The sequence below is a fragment of the Rattus norvegicus genome, chromosome X, assembly GCF_021556685.1.
Source record: "Rattus norvegicus strain SHRSP/BbbUtx chromosome X, alternate assembly SHRSP_T2T, whole genome shotgun sequence".
Classification (NCBI taxonomy): domain Eukaryota; kingdom Metazoa; phylum Chordata; class Mammalia; order Rodentia; family Muridae; genus Rattus; species Rattus norvegicus.
Genome location: NC_141554.1, coordinates 100,457,310 through 100,472,094, shown reverse-complemented (window position 1 = coordinate 100,472,094; position 14,785 = coordinate 100,457,310). Strand labels below are relative to the sequence as shown.

Here is a 14,785-nt window from a genome sequence, read left to right as displayed (position 1 = left end):
TCAGGCTTATGTGGTAATCACTTATCTGTTGAGCCATCTTGCTGGTCTTGCCTGTAAAATATAGACATAGAGTTTTAGTATCTTTCTTTTATGTAACATCTAATAATTGAATATAATCCATAGAATATTCAGAATACAGAGCAAAGAAATAATACTTTACTGCAGGTTATTTAAGCACATTAAAATAAATTCAGGTAGTGATTCAATTTTATAATAAAAATAAACCAGATATATTGGAACATGTCTTCTTAAACTGATAGGTATCAGTAAACTATAAAGATTTAATGCCCTAGCATCAAATTGTCTTCTAAAAATATGCACTTTACCTGGAGATTAGTGTAACTCTTAGTCCTCATTGGGGAAGTATCTTTGTTCAGTGGATGGTGCATAGTACAGAGATTTATACCTAGTCAAAGTGTGAAGAAAATAATATATGGAGAGTAGGTTCAAAACATCCATCCCTTAGTACTCATGGGACATTTTAGAAATGGGAAGGAGATATAAAGCAGGAGGTCAAGGACTTAACAGTTCCTTCTGGATATGATAAGACTGTTACACTCAGGAAATCTGAGCAGCATAAGACCTACATAAGAGCAAGCTTGTCAGTATTGTGGCATGGATTGTATAGAGGCAGATGATCCCCTACCTATAGCTGAAGACTCTTTGACATTTGATGGCTAATGAGTGAAGGAGAATGTGTTCTCTCTAGGTTTGTGGTCTTAGTAGATTGACCATATTCTAGTAAGTGGTCACTCATTGATATCTATATAGGCAGCACTTAGTAGATTATAAAAATAAACAAATAAAATTTTTAAAGAGCACTTGATAGTTAGGATGTGGATATGTGGACTGGAGATCCTTGAGAAAGGTTCACTGCTTCCTAAGTTTTAGATCACTTCTGGGCTCTATCTGCACCCAGAGCTAAGGCTGTCCTCCATACCCAAAATATGCCCAGAGAGAGTTGGTCTCCTAGGAGTGCTCTCACTCCTGAGACCATAGGCTCATAGGCCCATAGGAGGGGAAGCTCCAGTCGGAAGCAGCAAGAATAACTAACACCAGAAACAACCAGATGGTGAGAGGCAAGCACAAGAACATAAGCAACAGAAACCAAGACTACTTGGCCTTATCAGAACCCAGTTCCCCTAGCACAACAAGTCTTGGTTATCCAACACATCGGAAAAGCAAGATTTGGATTTAAAGTCACATCTCATGATGATGATGATAGAAAACTTTAAGAAGGACACAAATAATTCCCTTAAAGAAATACAGGAGAACACAGGTAAAGAAATAGAAGCCCTTAAAGAGGAAACAAATACAATCCTTTAAAGAATTATAGGAAAACACAACCAAATAGGTGAAGGAATTGAACAAAGCCATTCAGGATCTAAAAATGGAAATAAAAACAATAATGAAATCACAAAGAGAGACAACCCTGGAGATAGAAAACCTGGGAAACAGATCAAGAGTCATAGATGCAAGTATCACCAACAGAATATAAGAGAATATAGATAATCTCAGGGGCAGAAGATACCATAGAAAACATTCACACAATGGTCAAAGAAAATGAAAAATTAAAAAAGCTCCTAACCCAAAACATCCAGGAAATCCAGGACACAATGAGAAGATAGAACCTAAGTATAATAGGCCTAAAAGAGTGTGAAGATTCCCAACTTAGATGGCCAGTTAGTAATATATTCAACACAATTATAGAAGAAAATTTCCCTAACCTAAAGAAGGAGATGCCCATGAACATACAAGAAGCCTACAGAACTCTGAAGTTTTAGATCCTAAGGGAAGTATTGCTGCTTTCATTCCTTTAAAATTCATATAATCTTGCTAGGCTCAGTGGCACACACCTTTAGTTTTTGTGTTTGGGAGGCAGAGGCATCTGTATCTGTGTGTGTTCGATGCCAACCTGGTCTACAAAGCAAGTTTTAGAACAGCCAGAGCTACACAGAGAAATCCTATGTTGAAAAGTCAAACAAAACAGTTATTGAAAATGTATATATTCTCACTAATATTATAATTTGTCATTTGTAAAGCAAAGTATTTAAATACACATCTGAATACTTATAGAAAAAAATTCTCAATCACATATGCAGGTACCAAACCCAAACCTAGACACTATTATTGATGCCATAAAGTGCTTGCTGACAGGAGCCTGATATGGTTGTCTCCTGAGAGGCTCTGCCAGAGCCTTCTGGATACAGATGAAGATGCTTGCAGTTAACCATTGGACTGAGCATGGGGCCCCCAGTGAACGAGTTAAAGGATTGAAAGAGCTGAAGAGCTTTTGCAAACCCATAGAAAGAACATCAATATCAACCAACCAGAACCTCCAGAGCTTCTAGTGAATAAACCACCAACCAAAGAGTACACATGGAGGGATCCATGGCTCCAGCCACATATGTAGCAGAAGTTGACATTGTCTGGTATCAATAGGAGGATAAACCTGTGGTCCTGTAAAGGCTCATTTCCCCAGTGTACGGGAATGCCAGGGCAGTGAGATGGAGTGGGTTCATGGGAGGGGGGACATACTCATAGAAGTGGGGGGAGGGGGGTAGCAAAGGGGGAAACTGAAAAGGGCCCTTAAGGCTGTAGGAAAGAATGCTGAAAATGTGAGTTTGAAAATTTACAATTTCTCAACTATGCAAAATATAAGGGTGTAATATTAATTGAATAAGGAGTGTCACAGATCTAAAGGAACTTGTACTTTAAGCCAGCTTGTGAGAAAGATAGTAAGGAAGGAGATATAGATATTTAGGGAGTGATGATCACAAGGTAAAACCCCACCTCACTAAGGTTTTTTGTTGGTTCTTACAAAGGCATGTGGATGCCTGAGTTCAAGGTCAGTCTAAGATAGAGAAGTTAAAGTCTAGGGCCAGTAAGAATGTTCATTTAAGGGCAGGGTCCCATTCAGCTATTTTAATTGTCTGTGATTATGTTTGCTGTCTCTAACAATCAAGGGGCTGGGATAGTGGGATGCTGATTTGAGGGATAATCAAAAGGGAACCTGTTGTAATGACTACATTGATATGTAAATTAAAAATTGGGATTTTGATCTGCAAGAGCTCAGCTATCCAGAGAGTGTTTAGAATTGCAAAAAAAGCTGTCTCAAGCAGAGAGCTGTCTGGACATCTCCAGAAAAATCAGAACATAGACAATCTGGAAAGCTGTCTTGAGCAGAACATAGGCCATCAGTTTGTAACCCATGATTTGACTTTGAGTCACTTTTTTCACTGCTCTTAAACACCCCATTCTCTCAAGAACCCCTCTCCAAGCCAAGGCTGGTCCTTGGCATAACAACTTACATATGATGTGGTCAACTTAAAGAACATTATTAAAGTACATTCATAATCACAGAAAAATATATCTGATTTATTGACTTCATGGGCTAGCAGTATGGCTCAGGAGATAAAGGTACTTGCTGTGAAGTTCAATGATGCACAGGTTAGAAGGAGAGACCTGACTCCCTAAGTTATCATTTGACCTCCACATACTCATTCTGTCATGTACATGTCCATACACACAGAAACACAAACAAGCACATATAAAATTATATTAATAATTTAATAAAAATATAAAGTGATAAGACAGTTTTATAGATAAAATCCTACTTGGAAGAACATGAGTTGTCTATTAACAGAAAGTTTCTAAAGTATATACTAAAATATAGTCATTCTTCAGCACTAGTAGAACTATGGACATTTTGATTACTCTGAATTTCTTTTTTTTTTTTAAGATTTATTTTATTATATATAAGTACACTGTAGCTGTCTTCAGACACACCAGAAGAGGGCATCGGATCTCTTTACAGATGGTTGTGAGCCACCATGTGGTTGCTGGGAATTGAACTCATGACCTCTGGAAGAGCAGTCGGGTGCTCTTAACCGCTGAGCCATCTCTCCAGCCCCTACTCTGAATTTCTAAAAGAGATATGTACTGCTTTATAATACAAACGTGCAAATCCACAGCAACAAAGGTGACAATAAAGAAAATATCTATAAAATTGCACAAGTCATACTTTCTATGGAGGCCACCCTTTTTCATGCATCATAGGAAGAACTTTCAATAGCATGTTATTACTGGAATTCCATGACTATAAATCTGATAGAGGTTAGTATAAGCAATGAGTGACCAAATCAAGTGTTTAAAGTCCTTACAAGCAACCTTTCAAATCTGAAAAATGTAGCTAAATACCCACATGTTCATAAGATTACTTTCAAGGTTTTTTTTTAAACAAATTACAGTAGTAAGTTAAACAGATAATTATTAAGTATTCCCAGAGACTCAAATGCTGTATAAAAGGGAAAATGGGGAGAAAATTCTCAATAGAAACACGAGAAAGCTAGCATCTTTAATTTTTCTATTAAAGATTCACTTTCCTTTCTCCATATGGCAAGACAAAAATCTGTATATTCAGCCAAGTACAGATTATGCAAGGTCACGAGGGACAGAAGAAACAAGGATAAATGAAATCTACTGATAATTGAGAAACCTGATTTTACATGATATTTGTAACTACCTCTTGGACAGAGTCCTGTGAAGCCGATAATGAGGAATATAATTGAGTAGTGGGACCTCATCTGATTTCGGGTATCCTTTGCAGGTGCTAATGAACAGTGAAATGGTCAAAGGCTGCCAACCAAAGGAAACCATTGGAGAAAAAGCAGAACATAGATAATTCACAAACAAGTTAATCATCCCCCCAAATCAGAGAATTGACTACACTGACAGTCATCCTTCGAATACCTACTCAAATTAATTCCATGAGAATATATTGTGAAATCATCCTATTACTGATTTTTTTTTTTTTTTGCCCATTGTGTTTAGTTCTATCCTAAGTTTCTGGGCTATCCAGCATCTAGTTCTTGGCCCTTCTGACAGTGTCAGGGGTGGACTGTTTCTGATGGTATGGGTCTCAAGCTGAACCAGTTATTGGTTGTCCACTCTCTCAGTTTCTGGGCCACCTTTACATCAGGACATCTTGTAGGTAGGGCAGATTGTGGGAAGAAGGTTTTGTGGCTGAATTGGTGTCTTAGGATTTCATTGTTGTGAAGAGAAACCAAGACCAAGGCAACTCTTATAAAGGAAAGCATTAAGTTGGGGCTGGCTGATACTCTCTCAGAGGTACAGTCCATTATCATCATGGCTGGAAGTCTACCAATACATAGGCAGAATTGGTGCTGGAGACAAGACTTCTTGGCTGGTTACGGGAGATGGCCAGTTCAGGCTCCATAACCCTCATTGCCTTAGTTAGGATCACCCTCGCAGATTCTGGGAGCTTCATCACAGTAGGTTTCCAGTTCACCCCAAGAGATGAGCCCTACAGTAGAGTTGTCTCTCTCAGTATTCTTTCAGTTCATCCCCTTCCCATTGCACCCCACCTGTTTCCATCCTCACTCCTTCCATCCAATTTTTTTTTTCTTGTCTACCCACAATGTCTGTTCTATTTCCCTTCTCAGTGAGACTCAAGTGATCCTGGTTGGGCCCTCCCTGTTACTTTGCTTTTCTGGGTCTGTGCATTGTAGCCTGATTATCCTTTCCTTTACTGCTAATATTGACTTTAAGTGAGTATATACCATGTTTGTCTCTCCGGATCTAGATGCTCTCATTCAGGATAATCTTTTCAAGTTCTATCCGTTTGCTATCTTTGACTTGTGGACCCTTTACTCCTAGTGTATTGCCTCACCTAGCTTTGGTATGCCATGTTTGGTTGATATCCATGGGAGGCTTGCCATTTTCTAGAGAGAAATGGAGAAGGAGGAGATGGAATTCTGAGAAGACAGGAGGTTTTAGGTGTGCCTGAGAGGAGGGGAGGGAGCAGAAATTGCAGTCAGGATATAAAAAAGGATGAATGAATGAATGAATGAATGAATGAATGAATAGTTTAGTTGAGCATGGGGTAGCACAGCCTGTAATTTTAGTACTTGAAGAGCAGAGGTAGGAAAATTAAGGACACCCTAGACTACACAGTGAGTTTGAGACCAGGTACATGAGATCCTGTTCAAAGGAACAAAAACCTGAAATGAACAAACAAAAAGAGTTGTCATGTATGCATATTATAGCTTGGTTAAGCCGAATTATGCCATAGTCTTAATAATTTTCTATATCATACTACTTTTCTTTTTTTAAAATTTTTATTGGATATTTTATTTCCTTATATTTTAAATGTTATCCCCTTTCCCTCTTTCCCCTCTGAAAAAAACCCTATTCCATCCTCTCTCTCCCTGGTTCTTGCTCCCCTACCTACCTAGCCACCCTCACCTCCCTGCCCTGGCATTCTCTTACACTGGGGCATTGAGCCTTCACAGGACCAAGGGCCTTTCCTCCCAGTGATGTCCTACAAAGTCATCCTCTGCTACATATGTGGCTGGATTCATGGGTCCCCCCATGTGTACACTTTTTTTGGTGGTTTAGTCCCTAGGAGCTCTGGGAGGGTCTGGTTGGTTGCTATTGTTCTTCCTATAGGGTTGCAAACCCCTTCAGCTCCTTCAGTACTTTATCTAACTCCTATATTGGGTGTCCCCGCCAGCGGGGACCCAGTTATTCAGGGTCCTGAAGAGGCTTTCTACCTGTGGGCCAAAATGGGGGTGAAGAGAAGGAGACCAAGCAAAAGTTCTGTTGTCAAGGTCTCGTTTATTGGGGTGAACGTTACAGTTTTTAAGGCTTTCAGGTAGGGGGAGTGTCCTTTGTGAAACACAGAGGAGGGGGAGGTGCTGATATAGGTAGTGATAGCTGGAGGCAAAGAGGTCAGGCGGTGGAGACACCGGGTGTTGATTCAGGAGATAACAGGTATCTGCTAAGGGAGCTGAGGCATCCCTTGAATGTTATCTTCCTGTGCCGTAAATTCATGGGAGAGGCTTTGTCTAACAATCTTAAGACTTATGGCAGTCATCTTAGGGGTGAATATCTGTGGCCAAACAGCCCAGAGTCACCTAGTCACTTTGAGCTATGCAGTCAGAAAGTGGCTAGGCCCAAATCCAATATGGCTCCGTGCAATTGGGGACCCTGTTCTATGTCCAGTGTTTGTCTGTGAGCATCTACCTCTGTATTTGTCAGGTTCTGGCAGAGCCTCTCAGGCTCCTGTTTGCAAGCATTTTTTGGCATACACCTTAGTGTCTGGGTTTGTTGTCTATATGTGGGATGGATCCCCAGGTGGGGTAGTCTCTAGATGACCTTTCATTCAGTCTCTGCTCTGCACTTTATCTCAGAATTTCCTCCCTTGAGTATTTTGTTCCCCCTTCTAAAAAAACAACTGAAGCATCTATATTGTCAATATGACAAAATGGCAACCAACATATTGGGAAAAGATCTTTACCAATCCTACATCTGATAGAGGGCTACTATCCAATATATTTAAAGAACTCAAGAAAATATGTTAAAGAGAACCCAATAACCCTATTAAAAATGGGTTAAAGAGCTAAACGAAGAATTCTCATCTTAGGAATATTGAATGGCTGAGAAACACCTAAAGAAATGTTCAACATCCTTAGTCATCAGGGAAATGCAAATCAAAACATCCCTGAGATTCCTCCTTACACCAGTCAGAATGGCTAAGATAAAAAACTCAGGTGACAACAGATGCTGGCGAGGATGTGGAGAAAGAAGAATACTCCATTGTTTGTGGGATTCCAATCTGGTACAACCGCTCTGGAAATCAGCCTGGAGTTTCCTCAGAAAATTGGACACAGTACTACCTGAGGACCCAGCTACACCACTACTGGGAATATACCCAAAAGATGCTCCAATATATAACAAGGAAACATACTCCAGTATGTTCATAGCAGCCATATTTATAATAACTGAAGCTGGAGAGAACGCAGATGTCCTTCAACAGAGGAATGGACACAGAAAATGTGGTACATTACACAATGGAGTACTACTCAGCTATTAAGAAAAATGACTTCATGAAATTCTTAGGCAAATTGATGGAACTAGAAAATATCATTCTGAATTATGTAAGCCAGTCACAAAATAACACACATGGGATGCACTCACTCATAAGTGGATATTAGCCCAAAAGTTCAAATTACCTAAGATATAATTCACAAACCACATGAAGCTAAAGGAGGAAGACCAAAATGTGGATGCTTCCGTCCTTCTTAGTGCTTTTTATTGGCAGTAATGATAGGCTGTTTATTGTTGGAACACAATCAACTGCAGGCTTTTCAGCTAAATTTTGCCAACAGGCTGCTTGTGAGTCAGGGCTCTGGCAGACATTCCTGCTTTAGACCAATGGGAATGTTATTGACACACTCCTGCGTCTTTCTGGGATAGAATATAAGCATTGCTGGCATTCAAATCATATTTTTTATTTTTGTTCCAAATTCATGTTCTAGTAAACAGACTTTGAAAGCATTGTTATGGTGAACATTTTGTGGTTTATGTTAAGCATTTGGTTTTCAAGGATTGTAGAAAATAAATGTTTTTAGAGTCAATTATTTTCAAGTATCACACAATAAACTCTAATATTTGAAACTAAAACAGTATCAATGTTTGATTAGTAATTAAGCTCTCAAATGGTTATGAAAGTAATTTTCTTTTATAAGCCTGTACTTTAGGACAAATTACTTGATATACTTATTAATATTGAAAACTTTAACTATATCTACATATAATTATTAGTGTGTATTTCTACAGTGGTAGTGAATGTGATTTTCCTTTATGGGAGCAGTTTAAAACAAAGTATACTGAAAACCATGATATTTGTAAATAAAACTGTATCTTCACATGAATATTAATTATGTTTCTACAGGAACTGTGAGAGTAGTCTCCATTTATAGCAGTCATTTTGAGTATATGAGACTTCATCATTTTAATTTCAACTGCTACTTCTTGATCTTGTTCTCTGAGAGTATGTTCTTATGTATATATTGTCAACAAAAAGCAAATTATCTAGTTATATACATGTAAACTGTATATATTACTTTAATAATATATACTATGTTCTAGCTTTTGCTTAAAACTAAAAATATAAAGTCATTTTCAGTTTAGTTACAGGTAATAGGCACCAAATACTAATAGATTGTATTTGTAAAACACTGTGATTTATACATGTTTTTCATGTTTCCTCTCATTTTGTTCTGGCTTGTTATCTGTTAGTTAAAAAACCTATGGAAGTGTAGTGGTAGTTCCACAGTGAGAGTCTAATACTGTGTGTAATCATTTATGTCCAGGTGTCTAGATGTCTAGCACAGAAGACCTATTTGAATTTTATTTACTTATGTGAAGGCTTGCAGATTCTGATCTGAGCTATAATAACTGGATAAGCTGACATTGATTTGTGCTTCTAGCACAAAGACAAGAATCCAGGTGAATAAGCCAGAAGGAGCTATCATTATGAAACTATATTTTTGACGTAATCTGTTCAATCAGGAACACAATAGTTTGTATAAGGAAGATGAGGTGATTCAGTAGAGCCCACGTGGAAGTTTTCTGTGCTAAAAGCTCAGGGTCAGGGTGGCAGTGCCAAGTTCTGATACGCAGTAGATCAAATTATCATTAGAGTCAAACTAAGAGCTCAAAAGCATAGGGTCATTGCTGTTTATTACATAGTAGTGTACTGCTATACACATAATACCACAAATGACTGTTGAAATGTGATAGAGAAATGAGCTTATCACATGGTGGTTGACTTCAGAGGTGTTGTGGAAGCAGATGATGCCAGTGGAGCATAGAGCAGATCTGGAATAGAGGCAGAGATGACAAATGCCACAAGGACAAGGAAAATATCATTAGTCATTCATAAACAACCTGAAGACTCCTTAGATCTATTCTTCCCTATTAGACCAGAACAGAAAGACTTGACTATTGCAGGGTGGTAGTACTGTATTATTGGAATTCTCTTAAATGATCTTTTTTGTGAGTATAGTAGTGAAGATTGAACCAGGAGCCTTATGCTTACAAAGCAATTGTTCTACCATTGAGCAACAGCATTACCACTGTTTCTATTATGAAATATGATGTTCCATATACTCACATCCTTTGTGGATTTCAAAGAAACTAAAGGTCACATGCATAGCATAGACATATTTTTTCTGTTACTACCAAACCCAATCAATCGATACAAATCACAATTCAATGTATAATCCATTTCTCCCATGGTATCATCCATCCTAGACATAGTCATTCTACTATTCTATTCCAAATTTCATACAACTATTACATTATTATATATTCACAACCTTTTATCAATCCATGTAGGGAATTGTAGGGTGAAATGACAAAGGCATTTTCAGCTGTACAAGAAATACATAAAAATTGTAAAATAGCATTAGAAAGATATATATATATATATATATATATATATTTAAAAAACAGTCTCGAATAGTGACTAAATGTAAAATTTCTTATGGTCTAGGTCCCAAGGTGGTAGAAGGACTTGTTTTATAGTCTAATATAATAGCACAGCACTGTCCTACCTATATTAGAAAGTAGGAAAGATAAATGATGCTATCTTTTCAATGCTTGTATAAATGTTATTTTAGATCCAAGGGGATTCCACTAGACTGTAGATTGACACAGGGGAAGGTAAATCTGGACTCTGAAGTGGAGACAATATGGTTTCATGGGAGTAGAGCTTGCTGTAGTGTATACCAGTATTCTATATAAAGAGTCTTTCAATGGAGAAGTAAAAATCAGGAGTTAAGCCATGTGATCTTAGTTAGAAGGTTGATTGGATGATAGAAATCTATCAAAAGATGGGATAAGATAAGAAACTGAGGAAATACTACCTTTATGTACTTCTTTTATACTTTCTCCTCTGGGTAAGAAAGGAGTTATTTAACTTTAATTTTGTTTGTGTTTAAATTATTTGAAACACAGTCACATTGAGGATCTCATGCTGGCACCAGACATTTTATAAAGCCTAGGGTGACCTCTAAGCATCTGACTGCTTTTGCCTGCCTAGTAATAAGACTGCAGTTGTATGTCACCATGCCCTGCTTGAAAAGAAGTTACTACAGTACCAAATCTGATGATAGCTTCAGCTTTACTGTTATAACTACCAATTATTTGGTGAGTAATTTTAGAAGTATTTTATGCCAGCACATCTGGTATCAAAAAGTGTACTATCTAAGCATATAAGATAGCTTTGGAGATTGGTGATCTTATAGAGAGCCCAACTTTCTTTCTAAGTGCAGGAACACAGATGCATGGAAGAAGAAAATTCAGACAGTGAGTTAAGAGGTGACCTGCCCAAACATGTGCTGCTTCATAAAGACACTAGACACATAGTCAAAAATAAATGGATGAATGAATATATGCATGACAGTCACATACAAGATGAAAATTGATACTTAATGCAATATAATTTAAGAAAAAAGATAATGGAGCAAAATTAGCACATATTAATTTATAAACATAATAAAGTGAAGATATTTTAGCCATGAACTATATAAACTAAAATGTAACAGAGTTTATTAAACACATAATGATGATGTTAAAATAAGTGCCTGTAATAGCAATTAGTGAAAAACGAGGCTATGAAATTGAAGGAAGGTGGGAAGGGGTATAGTGAAAGCATTCGAGGAAGGAAAGGGAAGGGAGAAATGTTGGAATTCTATTATAATCTCAAAAATGAAATAAAGTAATCAATAGAGAATGAGCGACAGATACTCACTAATCTCTAAGTAGACTCAATTATGTAAATAGAAATGGAAGTATATTCTTTACACTACAGTATGTAAAAACAAGAAGTTAGAAACCAAAATATTCACCAAGACAATATTGATTATATAAATTATGGTAAGTCAGGAGATAGAGCATCACACAGTCCTTTAAATCATATGGAATCTACTGAATGGAATCAAGAAGGACTTTGCTATACTATCAGGTGAAAAGAAATCTTGGCAATATATTTAGGATAATTTTACTTGTTTAAAACTAAAGCTACATATAATGCATGTCTATTGGCATTGTTTGTGTAAATGCATAGAGAAATGGTTGCTAAAATTTATTATATAGGGGAATGATAAAAGATAATGCTGATTTCTAAAGATTTTTAAGGCATTTTTTGGTAAGGTCTCATTTAGCCCATGCCAGCCTTGATACTGCTATGTAGATAAGGATGACCATGCTCTTCTTGCTGCTACCTACAAATGCTGGCATTATAGGCATGTGGAATCATGCTTGGCCTTCCCCACTGTACCTTTTCACTTTGTGTGACTCTGTTTCATTTTTCTACATCTAGAAAAAATTTATCAGGATAATAGTAATATATTAGTTTTGTTTTATTCTTTTTTTTTTTTTTTCTGTTGTGGCCAACTACATAACAAGAAGCAACTTAACAGAGGTTTCTTTGGCTTACATTGTAAGGTGATCTAGTCCATTGTGATTGGAAGGCATGTTTGTAGGTCAGTCTCTCTCTCTCTCTCTCTCTCTCTCTCTCTCTCTCTCTCTCTCTCTCTCTCTCCCTCTCCCTCTCTCTCTCTCTCTCTCTCTCTCTCTCTCTCTCTCTCTCTCTCTCTCCCTCTCTCTCTCTCTCTCTCTCACACACACACACACACACACACACACACGGACAGAGACAGAGACAGAGATAGAGATAGAGACAGAAAGAGACAGAGAGATGTGGGAAAGAAGTTGGTGCTCTGTTTGCTTTTTCCTTTTTGTTCAGTCTAGGACCACACACTTGGAATGGTACTGTTCACATTCAGAGTGAGTTTTTCCTCTCCAGTTAAAACTTACTGGAAATGGCATCCTAAGTACACCTAGAGATATGTTTCCATGATAATTCTATATCTAATGACATTGTCAATGAAGACTAATTATTACAGGAAGTAACCATAGACAAAATTAAGACATGAATATTTAAGAATTTAACTCAAGAGATTCTATTGGTATTTAAATGTTTACAGACAAATTACCATAAAATGTCATCTACTCAAAGTCATCAAAATGGTTATAATAATCTTTAGTGGACTTAATTTGGGGGTTGTTTCTAGGATAAAGTGTGTGTGTGTGTGTGTGTGTGTGTGTGTGTGTGTGTGTGTATCATATATATATGATGGCTATCCAACATCAGAACTCTTTTGTATGGTTAAAGAATTCACCCACCAAGTGAGTAAAGGAAAATGTCAAGTTTTGCCTTTTATTATTTAGGCCTCTACCCATACAATATATATTTTGACCTAAGTTTATTAAAGTCACCTATTACAAGGCTGGATTTGAAAATAAATAGCAGGGTCAGGGAATATTTCCTTCTTTGAATAGTGAATTTGACTGTAACATTTGATTGTTAGAAATATCAATTACTGAACAGACTGTCCCATGGTATAGTGTACATCTAGGGTTCCCAGGCTGACCCCCATTTTCAGGTAGGTTCTGGTACTCACACTGATCTTCCTTTTAAGATTTTTCTGTGAGGGCTGTGCTATCCCAAGTATTTTCCCTAGAATCTCGCTATTAAGTACTATCAGTTTCTGCTCCTTGAAATGAAGAACTTTTACTATATTGCCTACTTAATATATTTTATAGTTACCATAACCTTGGTCCAAAATCACGATCGAGGAATATCAAATTGACTCATAAATATAGATGAAGAATAACATTATAAGCTACTAGTAGATTAAGCTGGCATTACAGGAAATCATCTATCATATTTTATAGACCTATTTCAAGAATACAGATATATTTTTCCCAATACAAACATTAATATATGGTATTAATAGGTGAAAATATATTAGTATTACCATAAATGCCTTATGTAAAGTTTCATATCCATTTTCATAATTCTAAATTGTTAATAATTAAATGCCTACTTATATGCCATATGTTGCACTATACTCTAGCTTACATAATCACTTACTTCAAAGAACCTATACAAAAAAAGAGAACAACAACTTACTTCATACATCCCAATATAAACAAAGGCAAGTAACATATGTAAAATATGATGATCTGTAATCTTTGGTAAATGTTTACATGGGAAAGTGATTATGTGGTCATTTTAAGGCTTCTTAAAAACTCTCATGAACTATAAAGTACAATCATATTTTAAAATAATATTTTTAATTGTTGAGAATTTTATACAGTGTATTCACCCTTGCAAATTTCTCTATTATCTACTCTTTTATCCCATCCCCCATTAAGTACAGTGCTTGTTGCCTAACTACTCTTGGAAATTGGACCTGCCACAAATGTGGTTGACCTACCTGGGGTCATATCATTTAATAAAGACTTCTTGACTGCATGATTTTTACTATGTCCTGTGAGGTTTGTCTCAGAAAAGAGCAAAGGCATCTCATCCCTTGGTCCGGAATAGGAACAAAGGAAACTACATGAAGATGAAAGTGCATTGTATGTGATGGGGAAAGAATAGCAGATTGAAGTGTCTAAAAATTGCCCTTTTAACATGATTCCCTTTCCATAGCTACCATTACCATCTAAGCCACTATCATCACAGACATAGACTCTTGAAGCAGGCATCGTTTCACTCTTCTCTCTGTCATTTTTCTCCTTTTTCTAATTAATTTTCAGAATAATTTAAATTGTTAAATTTTAGAACATAAATTAAGTCATACTGCTACACACCTAAAATCCTTTATTGGCTCTTTATTATTGTTGGAATAAAATAAAGTCTTGGATAAACAGGCATTTCTCTTCCTATTCTTCCTTGCCCATGTAATTTTGCATGTTCCCCACTAAGTTTTAATAACAGGCTTTTCATTCTGTTCATGGACATTTAAAACTCTTTGGTCCTTTATACATCAACAATCAAAAGAATAGCCACTAAAATTGCACAGAAAGGATACATCCAGATAATATGGTAATTTCTCTAATG

The 14,785-nt window shown here is 36.8% G+C and overlaps 1 pseudogene; it reads right to left on the bottom strand.

The window, feature by feature from the left end:
- Window positions 1-14,430, bottom strand: part of Rpl31l1 (ribosomal protein L31-like 1) — a 37,883-nt pseudogene extending 23,453 nt beyond the window's left edge.
- Window positions 14,431-14,785: the final 355 nt, after the last annotated feature.